At 41.2% G+C, this 27675-nt stretch overlaps 1 protein-coding gene and 1 pseudogene across 1 annotated transcript in view; both read right to left on the bottom strand.

Moving 5' to 3' along the window:
- LOC139460953 (serine/threonine-protein phosphatase 6 regulatory ankyrin repeat subunit B-like) overlaps positions 1 to 2492 on the bottom strand; it is a 32031-nt gene extending 29539 nt beyond the window's left edge. Inside the window, exon 1 of the mRNA XM_071242428.1 lies at positions 2352 to 2492. The gene's annotated coding sequence lies outside the window, so the exon portion shown is untranslated. The remainder of the gene's footprint in view (positions 1 to 2351) is intronic.
- A 13639-nt stretch (positions 2493 to 16131) lies between these two features.
- On the bottom strand, positions 16132 to 21943 carry LOC139461318 (scavenger receptor class F member 1-like; annotated as a pseudogene).
- Positions 21944 to 27675: the final 5732 nt, after the last annotated feature.

Here is a 27675-nt window from a genome sequence, read left to right on the forward strand (position 1 = left end):
TAATTGCTATCATTATCAAAAGAACAGTCTAATATACTGAAAATCTGTGTTTAACTGTGACATAGCTAAGGCATTTTATAAGTTTGGCAACTTTGGAGATATAAGTTTCGAATCAATTTGGCGAGGGCACGAGGCCTAGCCAAGTGGGATTAGTAGCCATATCTGTGCTTGTAGGAATAAACACTATGTATTTAGCTCGCCAAGGCTCGCTAAATACAATGTTTATTCCTAATGCAGGATATTGACCATCCCCAAACACACTCGCGTGATAACCTCTATTAATGGTTTAAACATTAGTCATTTGTTGTTTCCCGATGACTCAGTACTATTGCTGATTCAAAAACATACTACAAGTGTTACTTGATGGTCTAATTGTATTTTGAGCAATGAATAACTTGAAGATAAATGGTGACCAAAAATGTGGGTGATACAAAATTACTAGTTACAGATAGATATAATCACTTAGGAATTATATTTGAAACAAATTGTAAACTTAAAAATAGTGCTAAATCTCTCCTGAAAAAAAGGTCCTAAGGCCTACCACGAGCTCCAGTATCCGGTCCATTCTTAACCCAGATATACCTACAACTCTTACTTGCACATTTTTCAAAACATTATTCGGACCAGTAATCCTATATAATAGTGAAATCTGGGCTATAGAATCAATCCTCCTGAACAACTCTGATTCACTCATTGATTCTCGAGAAACTGCAGCTCCGATTTTGTAAATCCATGACTGTAGGACTAGCAAAGCATGTCTACCGCCAACTGGGCGTCGACAGATATTTTGCAAATCTTTTCAAGTTCTTAATTAAAGTGTTCCAGTGAGTTGATGCATTTCACGAGGTAAGGCCCGTACACCCATACAGGTACAATAACAGCAGTCGTGGTGAATAGGTAACACTGCTCATAAACTGACATGCATGGATTGCTCCTTGTTGCGTTGGTATGTCGCTGACAGTTCTTGAGGTTCCGTTTCAATGTTTCGTAGTGCATACCGCTTCTCCAATACAATACATCTGTCTTGCCTTTAGATTGTCGTTTATATACATGAAACCACCATCAGGGCGTGGGAAGAAATCTCGAATGTGATGCACATGACTTCAGCAAATTATATATCTAAATGATTTCACATATGCCTGAGTGTACAAGGGTGCTCTGAATCCATTTTCGACCTCTTCCATAATCAAATTCGAGTGAGTGAGTGAGTGAGCGTTCAAAGTTATATAGACACATAGCCCGTCCACACAACGTCCCATGTAGTTGATGTCAGTGACAAGCAATCAGACATATAGCCTGTCTACACAATGTCCCATGTAGTTATTGTACAGTAATACGCAATCAGACATATAGCCTGTGAACACAACGTCTAATGTAGTTTTTGTACAGTGACACGCAATCAGACATATAGCCTGTCTACACAACGTCTCATGTAGTTTTTGTACAGTGACACGCAATCAGACATATAGCCTGTCTACACAACGTCTCATGTAGTTTTTGTACAGTGACACGCAATCAGACATATAGCCTGTGTACACAACGTCTCATGTAGTTGTTGTAGAGTGACACGCAATCAGACGTATAGCCTGTGAACACAACGTCTCATGTAGTTGTTGTACAGTGACACGCAATCAGACATATAGCCTGTCCACACTCCTTCCCATGTACTTGTTGTACAGTGACACGCAATCAGACATATAGCCTGTCTACACAACGTCTTATATAGTTGTTGTACAGTGACACGCAATCAGACATATAGCCTGTCTACACAACGTCCCATGTAGCTGTTGTACAGTGACACGCAAACTGACAGATAGCCTGTCTACACAACGTCTAATATAGTTGTTGTATAGTGACACGCAATCAGACATCTAGCCTGTCTACACAACGTCTTATATAGTTGTTGTACAGTGACACGCAATCAGACATATAGCCTGTCTACACAACGTCCCATGTAGTTGTTGTACTGTGACACGCAATCAGACAGATAACCTGTCTACACAACGTCCCATGTAGCTGTTGTACAGTGACACGCAAACTGACAGATAGCCTGTCTACACAACGTCTAATATAATTGTTGTACAGTGACACGCAATCAGACATCTAGCCTGTCCACACAACGTCCTATGTAGCTGTTGTACAGTGACACGCAATCAGACATATAGCCTGCCAAGACAACGTCCCATGTTTGATGTTGTACAGTGACACGAAATCAGACACATTACATGTGTTGATGTGACTATAAACCTTAACTCATTCAATCCTAGTGGCATAAGAGCAGAGGTTATTGCAATCACGATGAGTGTGACACACAATGATAGGACCATTACGGTTAGAGAAACAGTGATTACCTGTCGTCGAAAGACGTCTTATATAGTTGTTGTACAGTGACACGCAGTTTACAGACAACTCCCTCAAGTAGTTAGATACACACAGCTGACTGTGTATCTTCTGGACATCACACCTGTCCCTTTTTATAACACCTGCACATGAAGAAGGGTACAGCGGCAGTCACGTGATATGAAGCCCGGGAGGAGAACGGTTATTGTGACATTCAAATAGTGATGCAATTGGCTAATACTCATCCTGTGTCACAACGGCCCAGAGTCTAGCAGTTTCCCAGGTCCTCTTGTGTTTGTGGTTATTTATGTTTCGAAATTTAGACAACAAGGTCAACTTAAGCTATGGAGATGCCAAAGGGCGTCATACAGTGATTGCACAACAGCTGTTTGATCAGTGTTATATATTCAAGGAATTTGTTCGCTCTTTGGTAATGAAGGACGCTTCTAGATTTTTGTAAATCAGTGTTGTGCTATTGACTCTGCTTTAAGGACAGCTTTTGAAGGATTATAAAATATGTTCTTGTAGCTTTTTTTTTCCATACAACAATCTGTCAATATCAATATCTTAGGGAAACGCTAAGTACGTATTTGAATATTAACAATATCTTAATGGCAATTAAATCATAGAACCTTGGTTCTCTTCTCAGAAATTGTTAATTTTAATCCAATAACCCTCCAAGTGCTAGTGCCAATGCGCCGTTGAATGTAAAACAACTAATTGATGTTATTCTATTGTGTTGTACTGTGTGTTGTACTGTGTGCGAAGATGCACAATGTTAGACAAATATTGGCTTTATTAAAGTAGATACACGAGTTTAGACATAAGGTGTATATTAAGTTATGAACATCCATGAGGTTAAACAAAATATAACTGCGTTGATGTATTTGCACGATATTACACAAAGGTTGGATGTAATGATGCTAGACATAATCTGAGGTTACATAATTAGAGGTGCAACTGTGACTATCTGCTCATGCTATGCCACATTGTGTGGTTGTAGCAGTACTACAGTGTCGACACCAGATGCTTCCACAGTAATATCAAGCTTACTTGTCTGTTTCAATGGGCTTATGTATGTTATGGTTGTGATTATCTTCTCTTACCAGCACGCACTCGCCGTTGAATCAACGTAACTAATGCGACCAGTGAACACATGGTGAACCAACAACCATGACCCAACCTAATTTTGTTAAGTACTGGCTTCAACACTATCAGCGCTAATTGCTGTAAAGTGTTGGCTTTCATTGTATATTGCTAATCACCGATCAGCGCCAATCATCTGTTGGCTTCCCTTGTTCGTTTCTTACCTCTGTTATTTTCCACCTTTTGTTATCTTATTAGTTTTGTTGTCCTTACATGTACATACATGCTCTCTGCCTCATGGCATTCATTCACCTCATGAAGGAGTAAGCATTCACTCTGAAACGTTGTGTTCATCTTAATAAAGAAGTTGACATACATACACTTTCTTCCTGATGTGTATCACTTCTAAATGTCTTTCAAAGACCTAACAAGGGCGATGTACTGAGGTCGTCATGACAACATGATAATACAGTCGTTGGTTATACAAGTAATTATCCTTGGACAATGACAATACGACTTTGAGGAAACATGTTGACTATTGCCAGGACATGAGGCATTACATGTTAAACTAGTGATGAGAAGTGAAACTAGCGATCAGTATTCAACCTTATGAAGTCGGGGACATGTGGTAAGATGGGCTGCAACTGTACAAAGTTAATTACTTTGAAGTCTTGGAACACTGTCACGCGTTGAGTCATGGTTTCCCCAGGAATAGCCACTTTTTCTACATGTATTAAACCAGTTAAAAAATGTTTCTATAAGCATCTTGACGTGTGACGAATGGGGTTGTTTTAGCAGGTTCTTTGTTGCCTCTCTACATTCACTTTAGTCACGCGACGATGACGACCCTCTCGCATAGTTTGTCCCTTTGAGTGAAACTAGATCAGTTCACATTTCTTTTCATGGTCTACTTGAATATCACCAGTGTTCATCGCACGGCTGCACATCTCGTTTTGGTTATGTCAAGGTGACACAGACTGTGACATCTACCCATTCGCATAGTGTCTATCGTTTCCTGAATATAAACTGTCAGCTGAGATAGTCATGACGAGTTGCCTCCCTTCAGAGACATATCACAACACTAACAGATAGGTGTGTATGTGTATGAGCACTGTCTTCAACTCACCTCACCTAACATTACGATTTGATAGTGATTCATGACGTACAATCGACGCTGCTTTTAGCAGATATTCCTTTTGAATATGAAACGGGTTTTGTCGCTTTTTTTATTGACTCTGTGTTCAACAATAGTGATGTTATATCACAGCCGGTCAGATAACTGATGGAAGGCAGAACACACCGAATCTGGTTTTCGAAGCAATCATTGAAGAGTTCTTATAGAGCTTTTGGGAGAAGGGCACATGTACAATATGTCCTTGCATTGGCTGACTCGTGCATTTGTCATGTGTCATGAAGTCAGACGCGATCTCTTTTGATAACCAATCCGTGTACATCAGTTCTGTAGTTGTGTTGTCTGCCGTGACAGCCGATCAATGTGTATACATTCAAGATGTGGGGTGTACACTGTCGTGGTCTCATGAGGTGACCGATCAATGTGTATACATTCAAGATTTGGGGTGTAGACAGTCGTGGTCTCATGAGGTGAACGATCAATGTGTATACATTCAAGATGTGTGGTGTACACAGTCGTGGTCTCATGAGGTGAACGATCAATGTGTATACATTCAAGATCTGGGGTGTACACAGTCGTGGTCTCATGAGGTGAACGACCAATGTGTGTACATTCAAGATGTTTGGTGTACACAGTCGTGGTCTCATGAGGTGAACGATCAATGTGTATACTTTCAAGATGTGGGGTGTACACAGTCGTGGTCCCATGAGGTGACCGACCAATGTGTATACATTCAAGATCTGGGGTGTGCACAGTCGTGGTCTCATGAGGGGAACGATCAATGTGTATACATTCAAGATGTGGGGTGTACACAGTCGTGGTCTCATGAGGTGACCGAACAATGTGTATACATTCAAGATGTGGGGTGTACACAGTCGTGGTCTCATGAGGTGAACGATCAATGTGTATACATTCAAGATCTGGGGTGTACACAGTCGTGGTCTCATGAGGTGAACGATCAATGTGTATACATTCAAGATGTGTGGTGTACACAGTCGTGGTCTCATGAGGTGAACGATCCATGTGTATACATTCAAGATCTGGGGTGTACACAGTCGTGGTCTCATGAGGGGAATGATCAATGTGTATACATTCAAGATCTGGGGTGTGCACAGTCGTGGTCTCATGATGGGAACGACCAATGTGTATACATTCAAGATCTGGGGTATAGACAGTCGTGGTCTCATGAGGTGAACGATCAATGTGTATACATTCAAGATGTGGGGTGTACACAGTCGTGGTCTCATGAGGTGAACGACCAATGTGTATACATTCAAGATGTGTGGTGTACACAGTCGTGGTCTCATGAGGTGACCGACCAATGTGTATACATTCATGATGTGGGGTGTACACAGTCGTGGTCTCATGAGGTGAACGATCAATGTGTATACATTCAAGATGTGGGGTGTAAACAGTCGTGGTCTCATGAGGTGACCGACCAATGTGTATACATTCAAGATCTGGCGTGTACACAGTCGTGGTCTCATGAGGTGAACGACCAGTGAGTATACATTCAAGATGTGGAGTGTAGACAGTCGTGGTCTCATGAGGTGAACGACCAATGTGTATACATTCAAGATCTGGGGTATAGACAGTCGTGGTCTCATGAGGTGACCGATCAATGTGTATCCATTCAAGATGTGGGGTGTACACAGTCATAGTCTCATGAGGTAAACGACCAATGTGTATACATTCATGATGTGGGGTGTACACAGTCGTGGTCTCATGAGGTGAACGATCAATGTGTATACATTCAAGATGTGGGGTGTAAACAGTCGTGGTCTCATGAGGTGACCGACCAATGTGTATACATTCAAGATCTGGGGTGTACACAGTCGTGGTCTCATGAGGTGAACGACCAGTGAGTATACATTCAAGATGTGGAGTGTAGACAGTCGTGGTCTCATGAGGTGAACGACCAATGTGTATACATTCAAGATCTGGGGTATAGACAGTCGTGGTCTCATGAGGTGACCGATCAATGTGTATCCATTCAAGATGTGGGGTGTACACAGTCATAGTCTCATGAGGTGAACGACCAATGTGTATACATTCATGATGTGGGGTGTACACAGTCGTGGTCTCATGAGGTGAACGATCAATGTGTATACATTCAAGATGTGGGGTGTAAACAGTCGTGGTCTCATGAGGTGACCGACCAATGTGTATACATTCAAGATCTGGGGTGTACACAGTCGTGGTCTCATGAGGTGAACGACCAATGTGTATACATTCAAGATCTGGGGTGTACACGGTCGTGGTCTCATGAGGGGAACGATCAATGTGTATACATTCAAGATCTGGGGTGTACACAGTCGTGGTCTCATGAGGTGAACGATCAATGTGTATACATTCATGAGGTGGGGTGTACACAGTCGTGGTCTCATGAGGTGAACGATCAATGTGTATACATTCAAGATGTGGGGTGTACACAGTCGTGGTCTCATGAGGGGAACGATCAATGTGTATACATTCAAGATCTGGGGTGTACACAGTCGTGGTCTCATGAGGTGACCGACCAATGTGTATACATTCAAGATCTGGCGTGTACACAGTCGTGGTCTCATGAGGTGAACGATCAGTGTGTATACATTCAAGATGTGGAGTGTAGACAGTCGTGGTCTCATGAGGTGAACGACCAATGTGTATACATTCAAGATCTGGGGTATAGACAGTCGTGGTACTCATGAGGTGACCGATCAATGTGTATCCATTCAAGATGTGGGGTGTACACAGTCATAGTCTCATGAGGTGAACGACCAATGTGTATACATTCATGATGTGGGGTGTACACAGTCGTGGTCTCATGAGGTGAACGATCAATGTGTATACATTCAAGATGTGGGGTGTAAACAGTCGTGGTCTCATGAGGTGACCGACCAATGTGTATACATTCAAGATCTGGGGTGTACACAGTCGTGGTCTCATGAGGTGAACGACCAGTGAGTATACATTCAAGATGTGGAGTGTAGACAGTCGTGGTCTCATGAGGTGAACGACCAATGTGTATACATTCAAGATCTGGGGTATAGACAGTCGTGGTCTCATGAGGTGAACGATCAATGTGTATACATTCAAGATGTGGGGTGTACACAGTCGTGGTCTCATGAGGTGAACGACCAATGTGTATACATTCAAGATGTGTGGTGTACACAGTCGTGGTCTCATGAGGTGAACGACCAATGTGTATACATTCATGATGTGGGGTGTACACAGTCGTGGTCTCATGAGGTGAACGATCAATGTGTATACATTCAAGATGTGGGGTGTAAACAGTCGTGGTCTCATGAGGTGACCGACCAATGTGTATACATTCAAGATCTGGGGTGTACACAGTCGTGGTCTCATGAGGTGAACGACCAGTGAGTATACATTCAAGATGTGGAGTGTAGACAGTCGTGGTCTCATGAGGTGAACGACCAATGTGTATACATTCAAGATCTGGGGTATAGACAGTCGTGGTCTCATGAGGTGACCGATCAATGTGTATCCATTCAAGATGTGGGGTGTACACAGTCATAGTCTCATGAGGTGAACGACCAATGTGTATACATTCATGATGTGGGGTGTACACAGTCGTGGTCTCATGAGGTGAACGATCAATGTGTATACATTCAAGATGTGTGGTGTAAACAGTCGTGGTCTCATGAGGTGACCGACCAATGTGTATACATTCAAGATCTTGGGTGTACACAGTCGTGGTCTCATGAGGTGAACGACCAGTGAGTATACATTCAAGATGTGGAGTGTAGACAGTCGTGGTCTCATGAGGTGAACGACCAATGTGTATACATTCAAGATCTGGGGTATAGACAGTCGTGGTCTCATGAGGTGAACGATCAATGTGTATACATTCAAGATGTGGGGTGTACACAGTCGTGGTCTCATGAGGTGAACGATCAATGTGTATACATTCAAGATGTGTTGTGTACACAGTCGTGGTCTCATGAGGTGACCGACCAATGTGTATACATTCATGATGTGGGGTGTACACAGTCGTGGTCTCGTGAGGTGAACTATCAATGTGTATACATTCAAGATGTGGGGTGTAAACAGTCGTGGTCTCATGAGGTGACCGACCAATGTGTATACATTCAAGATCTGGGGTGTACACAGTCGTGGTCTCATGAGGTGAACGACCAGTGAGTATACATTCACGATGTGGAGTGTAGACAGTCGTGGTCTCATGAGGTGAACGACCAATGTGTATACATTCAAGATCTGGGGTATAGACAGTCGTGGTCTCATGAGGTGAACGATCAATGTGTATACATTCAAGATGTGGGGTGTACACAGTCGTGGTCTCATGAGGTGAACGATCAATGTGTATACATTCAAGATGTGGGGTGTACACAGTCGTAGTCTCATGAGGTGACCGACCAATGTGTATACATTCAAGATGTGGGGTGTACACAGTCGTGGTCTCATGAGGTGAACGATCAATGTATATACATTCAAGATGTGGGGTGTACACAGTCGTAGTCTCATGAGGTGACCGACCAGTGTGTATACATTCAAGATTCGGGGTGTACACAGTCGTGGTCAGTCAGTTATGTTGTCTGGTGGTGTTCCATATTACAGCCGACACACATTCAACATCAGTTATGTTGTCTGGTGGTGTTTCATGTTACAGCTGACACACATTCAACATCAGTTATGTTGTCTGGAGGTGTTCCATATTACAGCCGACACACATCCAACATCAGTTATGTTGTCTGGTGGTGTTCCATATTACAGCCGACACACATTCAACATCAGTTATGTAGTCTGGTGGTGTTCCATATTACAGCCGATACACATCCAACATCAGGTATGTAGTCTGGTGGTGTTCCATATTACAGCCGACACACATCCAACATCAGTTATGTAGTCTGGAGGTGTTCCATATTACAGCCGACACACATTCAACATCAGGTATGTAGTCTGGTGGTGTTCCATATTACAGCCGACACACATCCAACATCAGTTATGTTGTCTGGAGGTGTTCCATATTACAGCTGATACACATTCAACATCAGGTATGTAGTCTGGTGGTGTTCCATATTACAGCCGACACACATTCAACATCAGTTATGTAGTCTGGTGGTGTTCCATATTACAGCCGACACACATTCAACATCAGGTATGTAGTCTGGTGGTGTTCCATATTACAGCCGACACACATTCAACATCAGTTATGTTGTCTGGTGGTGTTCCATATTACAGCCGACACACATTCAACATCAGTTATGTAGTCTGGTAGTGTTCCATATTACAGCCGACACACATTCAACATCAGTTATGTAGTCTGGTGGTGTTCCATATTACAGCCGACACACATTCAACATCAGGTATGTAGTCTGGTGGTGTTCCATATTACAGCCGATACACATTCAACATCAGTTATGTTGTCTGGTGGTGTTCCATATTACAGCCGACACACATCCAACATCAGTTATGTTGTCTGGAGGTGTTCCATATTACAGCCGACACACATTCAACATCAGGTATGTAGTCTGGTGGTGTTCCATATTACAGCCGATACACATTCAACATCAGTTATGTTGTCTGGTGGTGTTCCATATTACAGCCGACACACATCCAACATCAGTTATGTTGTCTGGAGGTGTTCCATATTACAGCTGATACACATTCAACATCAGGTATGTAGTCTGGTGGTGTTCCATATTACAGCCGACACACATTCAACATCAGTTATGTAGTCTGGTGGTGTTCCATATTACAGCCGACACACATTCAACATCAGGTATGTAGTCTGGTGGTGTTCCATATTACAGCCGACACACATTCAACATCAGTTATGTTGTCTGGTGGTGTTCCATATTACAGCCGACACACATTCAACATCAGTTATGTAGTCTGGTAGTGTTCCATATTACAGCCGACACACATTCAACATCAGTTATGTAGTCTGGTGGTGTTCCATATTACAGCCGACACACATTCAACATCAGTTATGTAGTCTGGTGGTGTTCCATATTACAGCCGACACACATTCAACATCAGTTATGTAGTCTGGTAGTGTTCCATGTTACAGCCGACACACATTCAACATCAGTTATGTTGTCTGGTGGTGTTCCATGTTACAGCCGACACACATCCAACATCAACCCTTGTCCTTGTATGGTATCATCTCACAGTCAAACATCGTACTTATTTATCATTAGACAGACATCCCAGCACTGTAAACCCCGCGATCGTGGCGTTAAGATGATCGTAACTCTACTACGTTACATAGAATTACGATGCATGGTGTTTATCATTTCCTGATAATCAGATATGAGCTCAGTGAAGGGGCTATGACAGAAAGAGTTGTTTCCCTTTAAACATCCCACAATGTTATCAACCGTGGGTGTGTGCGAGCAGTATTTTCAACTGTAGTCACATTATGTCACAGCGTGTCAGGTTAATGATAGGGGGATGCTGACAGCTGACTTTACAAAGTTCAAAGCACACACTTCCTGTTGACTAACCATGAATCATCATCTTGACGAGTCTGGTTTTTTAATCCACGGTTGGAGAATTCTGATAAGGCTATGTGACGCGACTCAAGGGAGAAGGGCACATACGTAATATGTCCTTGGATCAGCGAACTCGTGCGTACAACCAGTGTGTAGAGTGTGTCTCCGTTGTTTATCCCTGTTGTCAGGAGTTGGTTGTCAATGTTCAACTGCAGCATGATACATTAGTGTGCTAACACTACAAGCCGTCAGGCCATTGTGAGTAGGACAAGCAGCTGCACACCCAAACACACGATATACAAGTGAAATAACATTGAACACAACCGTAACCCGTATTTCACCTCACCACATTTGTGTTGTCCATATAAAGACATTTTACAGTGTCAGTTTCGGTCAAAATCGACAAATCCTGTTTCACAGTCTCATTAATACTATTGCTATTATTACTGTGTAACAGTGAGCAGAAAATCGGCAGAAACACGATATAGCATGATACAGAGAACACATTTCACGAACACATGCATCTGAAACAAAGCTACGTATCTTCTGCTGTGCCGTCATATCTTTAATATGGGTATTTTTTGTCAAGTTCAGTTCTGAGCCGGAAAATATACATGCGACCAAGTTTTACCCTGAATGCACAGTCTGTGAAAAAAAGGTTAATTGAGTGTAAGTATACCACCAAGTCTGTTTATCTCCTGATGAAGAGTTATACATAGCTGTACCTTCATGATTTACATAAGTACAGAATAGTACATAGCCAATGTGGCAATGTTAAAAAAGGGTTTGTTTTGTGTTACAATACCATAAATATACAATAGGACACTATTTTACACACGCCTTCATTCAATACTAAATGTATCAAACTCGCCATCCCATGTGTTTGTGCAGGCTGCCACAGTTGGGACAGAACACGTTTACCATATTGCGAACACCTGGAGTTATCACTATTTCATAGTGATGTCTAAACACATGCTGATGATACAAGCCTTGATTGGTAAGTGACACAACTGCAAATGTTTACAACCAGAGTGATATGTTAACACATCCAGGATAAACATAGTGATGTCTAAACACATGCTGGTGATACAGGCCTTGATTGGTAAGTGACACAACTGCAGATGTTTACAACCAGAGTGATATGTTAACACATCCAGGATAAACATAGTAATGTCTAAACATATGCTGGTGATACAGGCCTTGATTGGTAAGTGACACAACTGCAGATGTTTACAACCAGAGTGATATGTTAACATATCCAGGATAAACATAGTACGTATTGTATCATTTTATGGTAAGTCTTTGCTGAAATAAATTCAAGGTTGAACTCATGTAGTATAAACGTAGTCAGTGTAGAAAGTAATACCATACGCCGTGTACGTATACGTGATTATGCAAAATTATACTTAAAATTGCATTTATTATCCATATCAACAGCCAGTGAAACGTAATTTCAATAAATTATCATAATTTAGGAGGACGCGTATATTTTCTCTAAAAAGTCAGTTTTAAGTATTCCCATAAACGGAATACATTTTCAAAGTTACAGAAACCGATGTGGAAATTTACATACATTTCACAAAATTTTCATTTTCGCAACCATATCTACATTTACATAGGGAAATGTTTTTGCTCCTATTAATTCAATGTACATGCCATTATAACACAGTGTTCATAGCATAAGTCTGTTTCCAAGTTCATATCAAAAGACTGGCATGTACCAATCCGTCATATTGAGATTTTCATTTTGTGGAAACATGTAGACATATTGCATATTTTGAGAAGTGAACCAATGACTTAAAACAAAGAGTAGCAAATCATTTCCAGTTTGTCAGTGCTATGTAGGAATCACACTTTAGTCGTTTGGCACAGTGTCAACGGCGCAATGTCACTTTGCAGATATAGGGCACATACAGCACAATTGAGTCAGTGATGTTGTACAACACACTGATTAATATTCAAGTTACATATTCAACAAAACGAAACTGCTTCCCTGTCACGCTACCTTCAAAGTCATAAATGCTTACCCCTTCACTAACATTATTTTCAAAACAAGATGCAGTATGTCTTTCCTGATCTCCTTGATTATGAAAGTCTGCATTTAAAAATAACGAGAAGCTGTACTCAGATAAAAGGCCACTTCACTGACGCTATTGAGTTCATTGCGTAGTTTGTACATGCTACGTTATTACCCTGTTGGTTGGTGTTTCATATTACATTACGAATTTTTTTATATTTTTTTCAGAAATAAAATATAATATAAGTGAGAGAGTTGGGTTTAACGCAGCTTTTAACTGTATTCCAGTTATGTCACAGCATGTCAGATTAACGTGGGAGGAAAGCCCGAAGTGATGCAGGTCTTAGTCGTGTACCACGTCGGTGAAACCCACGATCACGGGTAAGGTGCTGACAAACCTAGAAACACAATCGGGATTCGAACCCACAGGTTTCTGGTGTGTCCAAGGGACACAACTCTGCACGGAGAATTGCGGCGCCTTAGGCGACTGGGACACTCGTGCCTCCATATAATATGACAATATTAGAGCTGTTCTAAATTGCTTGCACTGATATGTACATACGGTAAATTCATTAATACCATAATCCTGTGCAATGTAACAGTTCTAGTGTTTAATTCTGGTGTTTACATTATGTCATGGCCATTGCCAGATATATCACAATGTCAACCAGCGTGTGTGTAACTATATACATTGACACATCTGTTCCTGCTGGACCAAGCATAAAAGGCCAGCACTGCTCATGCTGTGGTAGCATGACGTGTGATTGCCTCTCAGAGTGTTACACACGGTTTTTCAACCAGGAGTTCTAATCCGTTCCGCTCTTCAGCGATTGGTATTGGCGTGTGAAACCAAGGCAGTAGGTGCCTCCTACCATGTCACAGTATAGGCAGTGGATGTACAGAGTGTCCAGGTGGTTATGTAGGAGTACATTGTCAGCTGGCATTTTCCTGCGTGTGTAGAAATGTCCCATCTATTAACACTGTCGTCTCCTCCTGCAGCATCCTATCGTTCAATAGACTCGTCCTATAGTACACACGTCACATCCTTTCGTTCAATAGGCTTGTCTTATAGTACACACGTCACATCCTATCGTTCAATAGACTCGTCCTTTAGTACACACGTCACATCCTATCGTTCAATAGACTTGTCCTATAGTACACACGTCACATCCTATAGTTCAATAGGCTTGTATTATAGTACACACGTCACATCCTATAGTTCAATAGGCTTGTCCTATAGTACACACGTCACATCCTATCGTTCAATAGACTCGTCCTATAGTACACACGTCACATCCTATAGTTCAATAGACTCGTCCTATAGTACACACGTCACATCCTATCGTTCAATAGACTCGTCCTATAGTACACACGTCACATCCTATTGTTCAATAGACTCGTCCTCTAGTACACACGTCACATCCTATCGTTCAATAGACTCCTCCTATTGTACACACGTCACATCCTATCGTTCAATAGACTCATCTTATAGGACACACGGCACATCCTATCGTTCAATAGACTTGGTTTCTCTATTATACTAATACAGCCTAGCATGCATGACATTACTATCCTACTTCCTTTTGGCATACCAACAAAATAGTCGGGTGGTCGTTAATGTGTTTTTGTAAGTGACATGCGTCCCACACCACTTCCTACTTTCCTCACAAATCACACTGACATGTCTTGATATAACCGAACCACTGTGAAAGGTGCATTAAAGTCAAATCACTCACTCACTATATTACTTGTTATTTATTAAAGTACATTGATTTTTCTATATTAACCTACATATGCAACCAAGCAATCTGTGATACATTGTTGACACTGCGTTAAGGTTATACTATCCATGAGTGAATGTACCAACTCAGTCAAACTTCTCTTTCCATTATACATACCTGAATAGTATTACTGTTATTGAATTGTCAATCGATAAACGTGAACAAGTTTACAATTACAAGTCAGTTGTGTATGTTTCAAAAAACATGTACACGGATGTAGATGTTCAAGCTTTCAATATCCTGTTGGTAAAGCCAAGTTGTACAAATAATGAGCTGATAAGGATAATGACTTGCTTTATTTTTAAAATTATTGTATAAGATTCTTTTATGACCAAGTATGAATAAAATGTTTTGTCACTGATGCGTCAAATGTAGAAATGTTATCCACGTGTCTACCTTAAAACGAGAATCAATTGTCCTATTGATACCTCTAAATTAGGCCTCTTTACACAAGCACCACGTGTAGGAATACATGCGTAGCCTTCTTATCAATCCAAAATACAACTGTCAGCCGATAACCCATCAGATGTATATGACGAAGTAGTTTGTTGATGAGATGACGGCACTTGAAGAAGGCATCGTTTTCACACAAATGATAACGTTAAATAATTGTGTAGGGCCACGTTCCGTATTTTTTTTATTGAAGCAATTGAAGGTGAAGGAAACAATAACCTAAAAAAACATAACATGCATTTATTCGTGACAATATATTGGTTATAGACGATTTCTTTCTTTTGAGACCAGTATTCATTGGTCGATAATCCAACTAACGGCACTGCGTTGTCCTGATTCAAACCAGACGAAAACATGCACAAGAATTGTTACCCCTTCCTGTCATGTTGCTTCACTTCCATTGTACCAGTCCAAATAACATCCAGAAGACACTGCTCTTCACTAAGGAACCTCCGGATGCTCACTGGTGCAGAGGCACATGGTCACTACAATTTATCCAACATGATGACATCAATTTCAGAACACGCACAATGTAGCAAATTTCGAAATTGGTAGGTTTAAACACGCATGCACAGATGGCATGTATAGCATTCATTATACGAATACAAACAATGTCTGCTTTTGCAACTTCTACATGTCTCATTTCCTTCGATTATTTTGTCCCAGTTCGTCTGATACATCTGATACATTAATATTACGTTATGCACCTAAACACTTGACGTCACACTTTCACGCTCACAAGTCCCAGGTCACGTGATGTTTGAATGATCTACTGACCAGGACGGTTGTTCATCCCCAGTGAGTTGAAAGTGCATCTTTGTTTAATCAACCACATCATATCCTAGACACGTGCATCTGCCCTCAGCTCAACATAGCCGGCTCCAGAGGCCTGTCCCTCACCAGTGTGAGTGCATCATACATCTTTGCTTCATCAACTTCATCATATTCCAGAGCACCAATGGCCTCGGGTGACACATGCATGTCCTGGGTAGGCGTGATGTACTCCTGGGACCTGCAAGTTCAATGCTTGGTCTGAATACTAACGTATTCTTGAAAATAATGGCATGGGTTCCTAACAATTGTAACTATCGGTGTTCTAGTAAGTACACTGATGGATGAACCATTTAGATAAATTACCTTAAGGTGAATACTAAAAATATGAGTGTTTGTTTGTTTGTTTGTTTGTTTAACGCTGCACTCAGCAATATTCCAGCTACATGATGATGGTGTGTAAAAATCGAGTCTCTACCAGACAAACCAGTGATTGATAACATAAGCATATATCTACGCAATTGGGATACAATGAAATATAATTAAGATCAGTAAGGAAATGCTTTTACACAAAACTCAGATAGTATGGCTATATCTGACCTCAGCTCCACATAGCCGGCTCCAGAGGCCTGTTGTCCCTCATCAGTGAGTGCATCGTACATATTTGCTTCATCAACGACATCATATACTGGAACACCAATGGCCGCTGGTGACACATGCATGTCCTGGGTAGGCGTGATGTACTCCTGGGACCTGCAAGATGAATGCTTGGTCTGAATACTCACGCCTTCTTGATTGTACCGACACCGTCTGTCATTGATGTGAGTGTATGTGTGTGTGTGGTTGTGTGTGTGGGTGCGGTTGTGTTTGCGAGTGTGTTTGTGTGTGTATGTTGTTGGCGTGTGTGTATGTCATTGATGTGAGTGTATGTGTGCATTTGGTTGTGTTTGCGAGTGTGTTTGTTGCTAGCGTGTGCGTATGGTGCTGTTGTTCGTGTATGTGTGCGTGTGGTTGTGTTTGCGAGTTTGTCGGGTAGTGTCTTTGTGGGGGTATGTTGCATGGGTGTGTGTTTGTGTTAATGAGTGCGTGGGTGTGGGTGTTGTCGATGTGTGTGTATGTGCGCGTGTGGTTGTGTTTGGAGTGTTTTTGAGTGTGTATGTTGTTGTCGTGTGTGTTTGTATATTTGTTTGCGCTGGGGTGTGTTGGGGTGTATCTTGTTGTGTGCCTGTTTGCGAGTGTGTTTGCGTTTATACGTTGTTGATGTGTGTATGTGTGTGTTTGTGTTGGGTAGTTTGTTTGTAGGTATATCTTGTATGTGTTTGCATTTGCAAATGTGTTTGTATTGTGTATGTTAGTGTGTTTGTGTGTGTGTTTGTGGGAGAATGTTGTGTGTATGTGTGTGTATTTGTGTTAATAAGTGTGTTTGTGTGTGTTGTCGATATGTGTGTTTGTGTTAATGAGTATATTTGTGTATAATTTCATACTTTAAAGTTTACACTGTTTCTTACATGCTGATTACACGTGATCTCAAAAGTCCACACGATCTGCGTCATACCAAAAGACGTTAAAAGATGGTACGTGTTGTTATCATGTCTGGCGATCAGCATTAAGGGGCTAAAACAAGGACTGGTCGGCTCGGAGTCAGTATACTGTGTCTGAGTGGAGTATTCATGTTAAACTGTGGCATGGTATCTCAGTGAGCTAGCCCTATAAATCGGCATCAGTCCGGACTAGTACAAGCAGCCACACACATACATATAAGTGCAATAATCTTGGACGAGACGTTAAACCCCATTTCACCCCACCACATTGAAGTGTGAAAGATTTAAAAGTACTGGTTACCCTCGCAAGCTCGGAGGTTCACACAGTTTTACCAGCGCTTTTAAATCGTTCACACTTCAATGAACCCATCCAAACTGACGTTCAGTTAGGTATACTGTTGTGTCTGTTTGTGTTTGCAAATGAGTCTGTGTGTGTATACTTTCGATGTGTGTATGTTGCTGTGTGTGGAAATCATTTCCTAACAAAGACACATTAATTGTGGTAACAATGGTATGTATGATTGTGCATACAACATACTACAAACTATAGTGGTAGAACAGTGAAGGTTACCATAAAACGGCAACACACCCTCCTTTGTTTGGGGAAACGCTTGCAGTAACAGCGGCAGAGTGTCAGCAAGATGCCCGACACAAGGAGAAGCAGTGATGCCAACAGCTAAGTCAGCACACTGCCTGTCTTCTGATCGTCATTCCCATCTGGCAAAAAGACGAGCGACTAAATATTTAAACATGTTTAATGAACTAGTCATTAGTGTCATGCACACTAGATCAGCTCTTGTTTCATGTCCTTGAGCAAATAAATAGCGAATATATCAGGTTCACCTTAATAAAGAACATGGTCATACAGCGCCAGGAACAAGTATACATTGTAAAATATTAAGGTACATTACACATGTGCGTGGCACACATGTAGATAATGTGTCTGTGTGGTGTGTTTTTTAACGTCGCACTGAGCAATGCTCCCGTTGTAAAACGACGGCCTGCACGCAATCGAGTCTGGGCTAAGCAATCCAGTGATTTATTATGTGCAACTCTCTGTGTACCATGACAGACTGGCTTTCGAGACTGACATCCCGATCCATTTAGGTGTCCTTACTTCCAGCACACGTTGCTGGGGACACATGCATAGTGATGTACTATATTGTGGAAGTAACTGAGTTAAGCAGTTTTACAAGTGTGATATTAGAAACTGAGGATTTAGCGTTTTCACAAAATTTATCTATTAGCAAGGTGTCTGTATGAGGGAAATGTACGCCTACGTAGTGTCCTTGTACACGTTCCTGTCATCTGATGAGAAACAACATTCAGATAGACTACACGAGTATGGTAGAAGTTTTACCGTAACATCCAGGTATACAACCATGCATACAATCCCAGGTAGCCACGTGTCTTACATGTTTACCGCCTCCGTGGTCTAGTGGTAGAGCGTCCGCCCGGGGAGCGGAAGGTCCGGATTCGATCCCCAGCCGCGTCATACCAAAAGACGTTAAAAGATGGTACTTGTTGTTACCCTGTCTGGCGCTCGGCATTAAGGGGCTAACACAAGGACTGGTCGGCTCGGAGTCAGTATACTGTGTCTGAGTGGGGTATTCATGTTAAACTGTGGCATGGTATCTCAGTGAGCTAGCACTATAAACTGGCACCAATCCGGTCTAGTACAAGCAGCCACACACACACACACACTCACACACACGTGCATGCACGTCGCTATTTAAGTGCAATAATCTTGGACGTGACGTTAAACCCCATTTCACCTCACCTCACATCTTACATGTTTAAAGCTACATAAGGAGGAACATCTTGGATGAAATGAATATTTTTTTCAAGGATCCTTCATAGGTGAGGGGTTGTTAGGGACGTTTACCAACATTTATATCAAGGCTAAGCTTACAGTGTTGATCACGGGCATACTCACGCGGTGCTTGTTTACAGCCGCCCATTTCGCAATCTTCATAAGTTGCAGGGTGGACATTCACACTTCGGACCAACCTGTAAGCTTAGCCTGTAAGCTTAGCCTTGATATGAATGTAGGTAAACGCCCCTAACAACCCCTCACATATGGAGGATCCATGAAAAGTATTCATTGGCTACCCGTGGCTACCCGGTATTGTATGCATGGTTGTATACCTGGATGTTCCTCCTTATGTATCTCTAAACATGTAAGACACGTGGCTACCTGGGATTGTATGTATGGTTGTATACCTGGATGTTCCTCCTTATGTATCTCTAAACATGTAAGACACGTGGCTACCTGGGATTGTATGCATGGTCATATACCTGGATGTTCCTCCTTATGTATCTCTAAACATGTAAGACACGTGGCTACCTGGGATTGTATGCATGGTTGTATACCTGGATGTTCCTCCTTATGTATCTCTAAACATGTAAGACACGTGGCTACCTGGGATTGTATGCATGGTCGTATACCTGGATGTTCCTCCTTATGTATCTCTAAACATGTATACCTGGATGTTACAGCAAAACTACAACCATACTTGTGTAGTCCGTCTGAATGTTGTTTCTCATAAGACGACAGGAGCGTGTATCAGGACACTGCATAGGTGTATCTCCCCTTTTACAGACATCTTGCGAATAGATGAATGTATACATTAATTTGTTCAAATCGGTAAATCCTCAGTTCCTAATGTCACACTTGTAAAACTGCTTAACTCAGTTACTTCCTCAATATATACACACAAAACAAGAACCAATAAATGCTAATTTTGAATATGTCCTGTGAACTTTGTGTTGACATCAACTACAGCTGCTGAAAGTGTTAAATTAAGGCAGAGAGGTTATCAGTGGTTCATACGCTCAAGTCTAACCTGTTCAAGTACAACATAGATGGGTGATTCCAGTCCGTGCATATATCAACACAGAACAGGGAATGGACAGAATATATTCACCTTGGGGACATGTGTCAATGTCACATTCAGCTAAAGTACAGTTGGCTCTACAGGAAGGTTCACATCCAAGTTTGGTCCTGTTACAACCTCTGAAGCACATCCCTGTCATCTGATCACAGTCTCCATCAACACACACACCACATGTCTTGCTGCAGTGTTCACCATAGAATCCTGGATTACATCGTTTATCAAAGGGTTCGTTCTTAGGGTGACAGGTCTTATTGAGACATTTGTCAGAACAATGTTTGCAGTCTCTGTCTATATGTCCAGGTACCCAACCACCTTCACAACCTCTGGTAGTGTTCGTCTCCTGTTCACAGTTCGGACCACGAAATGAAACATGACACTGTGTGCATGTTCCTGTTATGTTGTTGCATGTCTTACATCCTCTGTGACATGTCTTGCAGCCAGACCCATAGTAGGAGTCTATACATCCAGACACACAGGAGGAGCCAAGCTGACAATATCCTCCATCACACCCACCTGGACATGCTGTACAAACACCTCCTGGGTTGTAACATGGCCTGCTACACCCCGGGCCTTGGTATCCTGGGACACAACCCTCAGTGCAATTATCATTGCCATTTATTGTAAGTTTGCATTTCTTGTTTCGACATTTTTTGTTGCAAATAGAACTACACTTTTGATCAAAATATCCAGGTTCACACTCAGAGATGCAATGTCCTGTGGTGCTGTCACACTCTGAACAGTGTTGGTATCCTTTGCATTTGGCAGCTGAAAATGATGGCAAAAATGTATATTACTGAAGCACGTTTCTGCAAACAAGCGTTAAAAGCCAAAAATATAAGTATACAATGTGTGGATTTGTTCTGTTAAATAATTAAAACTGGCCCTTGTGATTGACGATATGACATCCTCAGTTTCATAACTACAGCTGATCATGATACAAGGAGGAGTGATGTTATCTATAGAACAGTGCATGTTACAGATATAAATGCATTACATGTCAGAAATCTAAAAAAGCTGAAATAATAAAATCTATCATATAGGAAATATTCATAATGTCTTTACCACGAGTGTACATCATTATGCACTCTACGCACAGAATTGTCATCGGTGCCATATCACCTGAAACAAAAAGTATGCAATAAATATAAGATACATATATTTGTTCGGTGAGACGTGCGTGTGATAGTTCTGCCATAAATCACAGGATGTTGATATACATCACACAGAGTTAATATACATCACAGAATGTTGATATGCATCTAAGCTTGTTCCATTATCCTTACTTTTTATAACAAAACAACATGAAATGCTCATTTGGTTAGAAACACACGTTGGTGCAATTAGTATAGCAGTATACTTGATGTAACCGACCGAGCTCCACCTCCCCAGGATCTCAGTGTACACCGTCTGACTGTGTCTTGTGACTGTGAAGCTGGCAAGTGAGGATGCTATAACTTCCTTCATTGAAACACACTAGCTATATGGGTGTGTGGAGGAAATTATTTCTTTACAACAGGCGACCACTTGCTTGATCAATCAGAGGAAATTACCTTTTATGGGCAATATGTTTTAAACGTAGATTCAAAGCCAATCGTTGGTCGTGAAAATATATGTAGTCACACAAATCCCATGTAACATTGTTTTTGTAATGTAACATAATGTTCAACAGTTCTCTTTTGTAAATGTTCGCCCTTGCAAAATATGAGTTTGTGTATACTCAAACATTTTGGTGAGGTTACTGTGCACTTATAGTTCAGTGCCAGTATATGACATAGCACAGTTTTTCTCCAGGTAACAGTGTTTTAGAAGCACAGCCCTGCTTGACGGATGGACAGTGTACTGTATTGGTCAGGCAAAAATTGTCCTTGATATACAACCGCATTTGGACCCGTTAAAATGGATGTGTCATAATAAATACGAATAGTTTCACGCAGAAAACACGGAAATTAAAATGTATGTGTCATAGTGTAGTATCATTTGAATGTAAACAAAAAGACAACGTGGGTTGAATTGTACATGCAATAATTAAAGTAAACATAAAATCCCACGTGGTATAGGTTTTAGCTTACAACTGATGCAAACATACATACATATCAGCACATATACTACCTGGCGCTGGTCATTCAAGTGATAAATAAGTAGGGCATTCATGTTGAACTGCGCCGAGAGAAAGAGATACACAGTATGTTTTGTCAGGGTTACCAAGTGAGGAATACGGCCCACGACTGTGCAAAGACCTGGTTATTGTGGATTCGAACCCAAATTTAAGCCTTGTTATGATTACTGTTTGTCGGCACTATACGCATAGTGGTTGCTACATCGAAATACTAAGTGTTGTTCTTGTTGCAAAATGAACCCTAAGTCGTTATTAAAAAAAACAAAAAACATTTTAGTAACAATTGTTGTTGATAACTATAAAATGAATTTAACGAAAAGAACACGTTTCTATCATATCAAGCTAAAAAAGGCAGTTATCAACAACATGATTTGCAATTTCATATTACCAACAGATGTGACAAACATATTATGGCTTTTTCAGAAGCGAAACATATTGTTTTCAGCTCGTTAAACCGAACATATACATTGTATAACGCACGGAGACTGACCACGATGAAATGTTTCCTTCTGAAACCACAAACATCCCACTGACTGGGACCCTGGCGTGTGTACAACTCATACATTTATTGTTATCTTCGACTTAGGGTATGGATGCTGTGTTAGTCAGTGCTATATTTAGGAGGCTATGTCCTGCTCTCTGTTTCATGGTGTATTGTACACTACGTCTAGGGGTATGTATGGCGTGTTTGTCTTTGATATCTACAGAAGCACGTATCCTACTCTGTTGATGGTGTATTGTACACTACGTCTCGGGGTATGGATGGCGTGTTTGTCTTTGATATCTACAGAAGTCGGTATCCTTCTCTGTTGATGGTGTATTGTACACTACGTCTCGGGGTATGGATGGCGTGTTTGTCTTTGATATCTACAGAAGCCGGTATCCTACTCTGTGTCATGGTGTATTGTACACTACGTCTAGGGGTATGTATGCCGTGTTTGTCTTTGATATCTACAGAAGCCGGTATCCTTCTCTGTTGATGGTGTATTGTACACTACGTCTCGGGGTATGGATGGAGTGTTTGTATGTGATATCTACAGAAGCCGGTATCCTACTCTGTTTCATGTTGTATCGTACACTACGTCTAGGGGTATGTATGGCGTGTTTGTCTTTGATATCTACAGAAGCCGGTATCCTACTCTGTTGATGGTGTATTGTACACTACGTCTCGGGGTATGGATGGAGTGTTTGTCTTTGGTTATCTACAGAAGCCGGTATCCTACTATGTTGATGGTGTATTGTACACTACGTCTCGGGGTATGGATGGCGTGTTTGCATGTGATATCTACAGAAGCCGGTATCCTACTATGTTGATGGTGTATTGTAAACTACATCTCAGGTTATGGATGGCGTGTATGTCTGTTATACCTACATACGCCTATATCCTACAGACGACTGTAGTGCTAGACCATTGAGACACCATGCTAAGAACTGACACTACATTGTCTTCCTTTAGTCGTAATTAATTAAACCCTGATTATAACTCATTCCCGCGACCCCTTCCCCCCTCCTCACGTTTTCATGAACCATCTTCAGGTCTACACAGAAGATTGGCCAATGTTCACCAAGTAGAAACACGTTCAAACATCATATCTCATCCAGGTTCTTTTAGGTACACGTGGTCATCCAAAGAGAGAGAGAGAGAGAAAGAGAGAGAGAGAGAGAAAGAGAGAGAGGGGGGCGGGGGGGGGGGGGGGGGGGAGACAGACAAACAGACAGACAGCAGACAGACAGACAGTGGCAACCACTGTAAATAATTACCATCAACATTGCTACTTAGATATTTTATATACTACAGAAAAAGGTCTTAGCAAAAATGAAACAAGTGGCTGTTAACCCATAATGTTTCTAAATATACAAACATTATCATACATTTTTTGCCGTGTGCGCCATGGATATATTATAATTCAGAGTTGGTCAAACATGACATTAACACAAAGCACCTACCTTTTACGTAACCAGGGAACTAAACGTAGTTCGTTTTTTTTAATATGAACGATTTACAAGGAACAAAACGGTATTCTCTTAAGTATGCGGATATATTTAACAAGAAGATCAACGTGTTTAAAGGGCAATGCGACTCTGATCATCTAAAACCTCTCTGATCTTGACTGGGAATAAACAAATTCAAGTGTATGAGGTAGCAGTGTCCCGATGGCAGAAACCAGACATTAACTTTACACATGTAAGGATCCGAACTGAAACCTTGCGTGACGACTGAGTGAGTGGGCATGGTTTTACGCCGGTTTTAGCAATATACCAGCAATATCATGGTGTGGGGCACCAGCAATGGACCCATGTCCACGCATTGTACCCATGGCGGGAATCGAACCTGTGTCTTCAGCGTGACGAGCAAACGCTTTGAGCACTAGGCTACCCGACCTCCCCGAGTGACGAGTGAACGGCATAGACGTAGATCCAACTATGATGACATACAACGCAAGAGGAAGTGTATTCAAGATTCCAATTGTTTATTGCTGATTGTAAAGTATACACAAACTGTTGTCACAAAGACATAAACAAGATGATAACACTCTACAGCATATGGCAAAACTAAAATGAAATATGGACTATAAATCACCATATATCTAAGGATTGACTGTGTATTTTTTTCGGTTCATTGAGGTATGAATCGAAAAACCGATGTGCAAACTGTATGAATCCGGATTCTTACACAAGTTTGCTCATCGGTTTTTCGATTCATACCTCAATGAACCGAAAAAATATATACAGTCAATGCTTATAATTAAATTCGACAACGTAAAACATGTTTTATCTACAATAGTTTAACCCAAAACAGTTGCATATATCAAAACAGACAAAAATGACGACATTGATAAACATTCCAGGTGTAGGAATAAATACAGTGGCGTGACATGAATCGGGTGATCGTTTAATTTATGAACATAACTTGACACGCCTACACAGTCAGTAGCCAATCAACGGAGAGTGGGATTAAAACAATGTTCATTGGACCTGTCAAATAAGGCAAGAGGCGAAAAGAACTGCATCAGTCAGACTGTAACGAACCGGAAGAAATATGTCCGAGAGAAGGCAGCTGTTTCAAATTACATGGTCATTTACTGTGTGATTCAAACATTACTTCCCTGATTACGGTAAAACACAGTTGGAGAAATGCTATTTATAAATGAAACCCGAAAACATGAAAGTTGAACGGGGGCGAGCGGGAAAAAAAACAGGCGAGCGAGCCTGCACGTTTGCTGTTTCATTCATTCTCTATGTGTCATCATTAAACAGGGATAAATTGAACTGACTCTTTGTGGCTTGATTGATCTCAACTCCAATAGGATGCTGAACCGAGGGTAGAGGCTGAGTTGAGATGTCGTCTACGTTGTCTGTCTGTCTGTCTGTCATGGCGGTGCACACCAAGAAATAAAATAAAGAATAACATATAACAATAGATAAAAGAAAAAAAAAGGGCTCATGCTTGAAAGATCAGCTGCCTGGTGTCAGTCAGCCCAAACAGGGGATGGAGTCTTTTCTTATCGTCAGTGACATGCAAGACGTCATGGTGTCCACATGGTGTTCAGACTAATCGACAGCCACCCTGCTTACTTTGCCAACACAAACAACAACAATCCAAAAGAACCCACACCCTCCCCCTCGTCCTCTTGGAGGCACACGCCTACGCGTGACACCACGTTTCAAAATATGTATGTATGTATGTTGGTATGTATGGTGATGTACACGAGTGGCATCACGTGTGTCTGGAGACACGAGTCAAACACCACGTATGTCTACCGATCTCTCTCTCTCTTTCAGGACTAAGTCAGATACAATAAATATATGTCTGCATGCTAAACAAGTATTATTTGGTAGGCTTAGATCACTGTACATTTTTAAGACGTTTCCCGTTGTGAGTTCAGACCACTCGTACTGGCACAGTAGTTGACTGCTCTGAATCATGTATTTCAAGTGTTTTCATTATCTGAGTAAGTGTCGTTAGAATAATGCATAGGGCAACCGACTTGTGTAGTACATAGCGTTATACCGTTTGTAACCTAAGGTACAACTTTGCATAAAAATGAAGTCCCTGTTTGGTGCTTGAACGTGCACAGCAGTACCCCTACCGTACGGCTTGTAAACAATGGAGTCTTGACCAGGTAATCGAACAATCTTGAATCAGACATGACAATTCCACATATGTACATTTTATTTACAAAAAGATATAAATTTATAAAGGTATCGAGACACACATTAATTAGTTGGTACATATCTGAATAATGTATAACACAATATGTAGAGTGAGAAGATATCAAAATGTTCAGGGTGTGTGTAACAATACTGTACATTTCTTGGATAATTCACAGTGTAAGATATAGAGGAATTTATAAGGCAACATATAGAGACATATTTGGGGCAAACATGGGAGAACGCATAGAGTAATACATTAAAATAGAGAATAATACACTTCATAACATAAACCGTGGTGTAACATAAGGTGTAATTGGCCATAATATTATAGCGAGAAATGGCGAGGGCATATCATAGGGAGATGCTTAGTGTACTATTTATAAAGTCGAGAAAACGAAAAGCATATGCAAGTTTTCTTTTAGGCGAGACCTAAACGCCTACACTTGCGTTGTTGCACATATATCAGTAAACGTTACTTTGTAACTTTAGGAACTTTTAGAACAATATCAGATTTTACACTCCCTAACTCTCCTAACAGTTTAATAAAAGAAAGTAAACGCTTTCTATCGTCCCAAGGAATCTCTGCCAAAAGCACGAATTATATGGAACGACTTCCTCATGAGCAAGTTTTTATGGATCACTATATCACAATAGTGATGATACCAGGTGTACGGTATGATACAAATCAAAATAGGGAATTGCATCGCACATAATTTTTGTCACTGATGCGTCACTTTTTGAAAGCTTTATCGATGCCTTGAATGATCAAAACGTGATCAAACAGCTTCTGAGCAAGAGTTGTATGACACTCTCAGAAATCTTAAAAATGTGAAATGTCAACCGCAAGGGCTGGAGAAGCAGGAAAATTACTCAACATCAAAGGAATGTTGACAATTGGAAAGCTGAAGTTAATCCTCCTGTCCTA

Source organism: Haliotis cracherodii, unplaced genomic scaffold, assembly GCF_022045235.1.
Source record: "Haliotis cracherodii isolate W230 unplaced genomic scaffold, xgHalCrac1.p SCAF_14, whole genome shotgun sequence".
In the NCBI taxonomy this organism is placed as follows: Eukaryota; Metazoa; Mollusca; class Gastropoda; order Lepetellida; family Haliotidae; genus Haliotis; species Haliotis cracherodii.